Here is a 5,539-nt window from a genome sequence, read left to right as displayed (position 1 = left end):
AGGTTATTGAAAATACCATGGCTTGGGTCAGGCACACCTTAGTCCTCAAGCTGACATCTCTGCTCTTCAGTACTTTAAAAAGTTCTCCAGTAGCTAACTGGAGAAGGTTATCTCAGAGGGGAGTAAAGAGGTGGAAGGGTAACAGTAAGATTGTTCTTATGTTTGGGTTGGAGCCCAGCAGTCAGCATAAGTGCAAAGAGAGGTAAAGACTGAAGCTGCAAGGCTCTTTCAAAGAGAGGTGGAAGGGGATGGGACCAATCAAACTTGAATAGGGATTGAGTTTAACTGTAACCACGTGGAATAAGGAGGCTGAGAGATTTAGGATTCAGAACATGAGGGATTCCTTTTCTTTCTCTGGTAAATAAAAAATACAAGTAAAACATACTCCTAAGGTTCATGATGTTGGTTGCCATGGAGTTGATTCCAACTCATTACCAAGAGTAAGGCTCTTGCTGTTTGGCAATACCATACCAGTTACTCCCTGGACTTATCTCTACCATCTACTAACTGGAAGAATAGATCCTGCTCCCCAAGCCTTGCTGTCACCTGGCAACAGCCATGTGAGGGGCCCAGCCTACACCCTGACCTCTCAGCCCCATCACTGTCTCTTTCTAATGACCCACTCCTCACTCCTCCACTTCACCCTCCAAGGACCACACACCCCACTAAAATCATTAGCACAAGCATCCTACTTCCAATTACTCTCTGCCAGCCTTCCAGCACACTGTCCTGTAATTTTTCTTTAACATCAGTTCATGGTCTTGTCCCCTCTCCCTAGGTGTATCTGCCCTCTCCTTCTTCTCCTTCCATGTCCTGTTTTAAGTCCATTTTCCCTACTTATAAATAGGATTGCATCCCCAAGTATAGGGGTTAGGATTCCAACACATAATTTGGAGAACAAAAGTTAACCCATAGCACCCTGACTCTCTGTATATTCCACTGCACCTCAAATCTTGGCTCCTAGAAAAATAGCCTATTTGCTCACGCCTTCCATCTCAAAAACAAAACAAAACTTCCCTGAAACACATGTCATCTTCCGCTATAACTCCTTCTCACCTCCAAAGCCACACTTCTCCAAAGAGTTTTTGATACAATGTCTCCATTTCCTCCTCCTGTCCCACCCCATCCTGGCTGTGGTCCCATCACTCTACAAATAAAACAACTGTCATCAAGGTACCCAGGGACCTCCATGTCTGTATATTCATGACTATTTTTCAGTCATTTCACTTGACTTCCTAATAGCTTTCAATACCACTTAACTCCCTCATTCTGAGGAAACTTGATTGAAGTTTATTTTTGTAATGATTTGATGAAAACCTGTGTACCTTTCATGAGGTTACCTAAACTTGAGGTTAGGAGCAGTGCCATTCATATCACAGTCTGTGTCTCTGCCCTTGCTTGGCATCTCCACTTGAATTCTCAGAGCACCAGGAATCCAGCATTTCTAAAACAACACTCATGATCTTCTCCACTGATAGAAAAATGTCATGGAAACAGTGTCTGATCTCTTCTAACTTCACAAGATGAAATCAAACTCAGCATCAGCCCAAGGCCAATTCTTATGAGGCAGAGATTAGATATGCCTCCTACCTTCTACCTCATTTATCATTTCTGATTCCAACCATCTCTTTCACAGCACTCATTTCTTCTGGGTTTGATAATCCATTGACAGGGTCACACAGAACTCACAGACCATACTCACAGACAAGTATGGGATTTATTAGGGACGTTAACAGCATCAGAAATGCTCAGGACACAGTTTTTTGATTAGGACAACCTCTTCTTAGCTGTGTCCTCAGCAATTTAGCCAAGCAGCCCCTTGGCCTTTGCCCTGCTCAGGCAATATTACAAAGCTCTTTTAGAACTACTGATAAATGCCCAAAGGGCACACTACTCCTCCATAAGCCTTGACACCAAGGTGCTCAATTCTAGCTCTGTGTGGGACAACAGACCTATTTCCTTTCCCCATTAGATGTCTAGAGGCACCCCACTCTACAAGCAAGCCTCTTGCTCAAAGACTACTGGCTCCATGGGCTAGGAAGCCCACCACACTGTCTCTTGCTCTGAGCTTTGGTTCTGCTGTTGCTGTTCCTCTGGCATTTCTCTGTTGTCACATAGCTTTCTGTCCCTGGATCTTGGGTCCAAAGGACATTCTCCACTCTTGGCTCTTCCTTACTTAATGGTAACACCGTTGAGATGGCTCATTTTATACCCAGCAGGATGACAAAACTGATCAATCCTCATGTTAGAGTTCCAAGTTTTTACAGTCACAATTAGCCTTGTTAGCAATTAATCACAACTCACACAATCTTTAGTCTCTTCTCCCACTTTCTTTTACCCAGATCCACCAGGAAAAAAAGTTGTTCGGTGGGAGTTACAAAGACTATCGGTTGTTGCTTAGTGCCATTGAGTCGGTATGAGTAGGAGAGCCATTAAAATACTGCACTGCACCAACCAAGGTCCTCTCCAAGGGCCCCATCTCAGTACCTCTGTCCATCCAGTTACACAAATCAAACCGCTGAAGAGCTGGGCTCAGCCTTGACACTTTCACCTTCCCCACCACCATCATGCCCAAACAAGTATAGTTATCACTTGAGAATATAAGTTTGCAGATTGAGGAGGTCCCAAGACAATCTAGTCCCCAGAGAGTATATTTTGAATATGACCCCACAGGGACGCATCTGTGCCATGTGTGTGTTTGTGTGTGTGTGAGTGACTATGTATGCACCCACAAAACTTAGATGTCACTTTGGAGGCTAAGATGTGCCTGACCAAAGAACATGGTATTTTCAGTCACTTCAAAACTGGGCAATAAATAAGGAATTGATGGATTTGAATTAAAGCATTGGTGAAAACAACAACAAATCCATCTTGAAGTTCAGCCAAAATGTTCATTAGAAGCAAAGATGATGAGACTTCATCTTACGTACATACGTCGGATATGTTATCCGTGGGGACCAGTCCCAGGAGAAAAGATAGTCTACTGGGAAAAATAGAGGGTCAGTGAAAAAGAGGAAGTCCCCAAGAAGCTGGATTGATACAGCAGCTGCAACAGTGGGTTCAAGCATAGCAAAGATTGTGAGGGTGGAAGTGGGCCAGGCAGTGTTTTGTTCTGCTGTACCTAGGGTCATTATGGGCTAATAATCACATTTCTTCATGTTTGTTGGTCGCCTGACTGTCTTTTTGGTGAATCTGTTCATGTCCTCTGCCCATTTTTTAATTGGATTATTTGTGTTGTTCTTGAGGTGTTGAAGCATTCTGTAAGTTTTAGAAAGTAGTCCCTTGACTGATATGTTATTACCCCAATTTTTTCCCCCAGTCTGTGTGTTCTCTTTTTACAATTTTGGTGAAAACTTTGATGTACATAAATGTCTAATTTTTAGAAAGTCCCATGCATCTATTTTGTCTTCTATTTGTGTGTTTTCAATTATGTTTGATAGTGTATTTATGCCACATATTGAGGCCCTTAGACTGCCCCTATTTTTTCACTGATCTTTATAGTTTAAGGTTTTACATTAGGTCTTTAATCCATGTTGAGTTAAGTTTTGTATATAGTCTGAGATATGGGTCTTGTTTTAGCCTTCTGCATGTGGATTTCCAGTTTTGCCAGCACCCTTTGTTGAAGAGACTGTCTATTTTGCACTTTGTGTGTTTTATTCCTTTGTCAGGAGTCCTGGTGTGGTGCTGTGGGCTAACATATCAGACTGCAGAGTCATTTGAACTGCAAGATCGGTTGTTCAAGTTTACTAGCCGCTCCTTGGAAACCCTATACAGGGTCGCTATGGGTCAGAATCAACTCGACGGCACTTAACAGCAACATTCCTTTGTCAAAGATAACTAACCAGAGCTTAATGTTTAGGGTTTCCAAAGAATGGCTGGTGGGTTTGAACCGCCAACATTGCGGTTCAAACTGACAATTCAATCCAGTGCATGATTCTGCAGCGCCACACCTAGGATTTCACTAGAGAGATGCAAATCAAAACAATGAGATATCATCTTGATGACAGAGCATCAGGTGTCACAGTCCATGGAGCAAGTGAAGCTGAGTGACTTTGGGCAGGAGGCTTGCTTGGAAAATGGGGTGCTTCCAGGCACTTAAATGGGGGAACTAGGTTTGCTGATCCACAGACCTAAAGCCAGGTACCATCAGGCTAAGGCTTACAGTGGAGTGGTGGTGTGTTCTATGGGCATTGAATCAGCAGTCGTAAATGAGCTTTGTAACATTTCCCAGGTAGAGAGAGGCCTGCCTGTGGTCATAGATGAGGTGAGGCAGTCCTGAGTGGCAGCATTGCCCCTGCACATTTCTGAGCCTGAACTGTATGTAACCTGTTAACTTCCCTAATAAACTCCTGAACTGTGAGTACGGTGTCTGAGTGCTGTGTGAACACTGCCAGGAATTATTGAAGCCAGCTGAGTAGAGAGTATGGTTGACGGAATGGTTGGTGCTACATTTTTTTGTGCTGTTCTTGATTTGATTTTCAGAGAAAAACAAAAGCGCATTATACAAATCCAAATATTATTAATATGCATTAAACTTTATAATTCAAAAATTAAAAGTTGCATTTTAAAAATGATTCATTAAATAATCTCAAAACATTGTCCTTATAATCATTTATTTGTTTTAGATGTAATTAATTTAAGCAAACTTTTCCCTAAAAACCTGGCTTAACATCCACCAAAGAACCGGTTGCCATCCTAACCCAATCTACAACGACTTTCCTTTCTTTGGGGCATCTACCTAGGAGTAGAATTGTTGGGTCATTTGGTAATTCTGTGTTTTTTTTTTGAGGAGCCACCCATCTGTTGAGTGCAGTGCTAAGTTGCTGAGTAGGTTTCAGTAGAGCTGAACTAAAAACAGAACTAAAATCAAGTAATGGATCACAATGGTCCAATCCCATAAGGACAAAGTGAACTGAAAAGCAGGTTGGAAAACAGTGACATATGGTTTTGCCAGTAAATATTCATACCCCACAATATATTTTTAAACAGCTCATTTTATAGAAATGACTCATGTTCATTTTAAAACCAAAAGATTTAGAAAGTTCAAAAAAGAAAGTAAAAGTCACCAGAAACCCTGCCAAACAATGAGAGTCACTATTTACAAATTTTGGTAAATATTCTTCCAGACATCTGTCGTACAGTATGCCAAAGAATAAAAGCAAAACAAGACAAGAAAAAGCCTCCTAAGAAGTGTTCAGGTCTCACAAACCCTGAGAAGTACCTTTTTTGCTACTGTGGGAACACAAGCATGTCAAGTTGCTTACCTTAAACACCAGGACTTTTAACATTGAGTTTTTCATGACTCGGGAAAAAGACCCATAGGAAAATAAAGAAAAACGGGTGACTAGCTGCTAAGTCACTAGTACCAAGGGTTTTCTCCCTGGTCCATCATCAAGGCTCAGCTTACATGAGGGCTGCTCTCTAGTTTTTTCCCCTGCCTCGATTGTTCAAGGAGTCCTGCTGGCACTGTGAGCTAAGCATTGGACTGCTAACTGCAGGGTTGGCAGTTTAAGCCCACTAGGCTTTTTCTCTGTGGGAG

The sequence above is a fragment of the Chrysochloris asiatica genome, unplaced genomic scaffold, assembly GCF_000296735.1.
Source record: "Chrysochloris asiatica unplaced genomic scaffold, ChrAsi1.0 scaffold00015, whole genome shotgun sequence".
Taxonomy (NCBI): domain Eukaryota; kingdom Metazoa; phylum Chordata; class Mammalia; order Afrosoricida; family Chrysochloridae; genus Chrysochloris; species Chrysochloris asiatica.
This window is presented reverse-complemented; position numbering follows the sequence as displayed.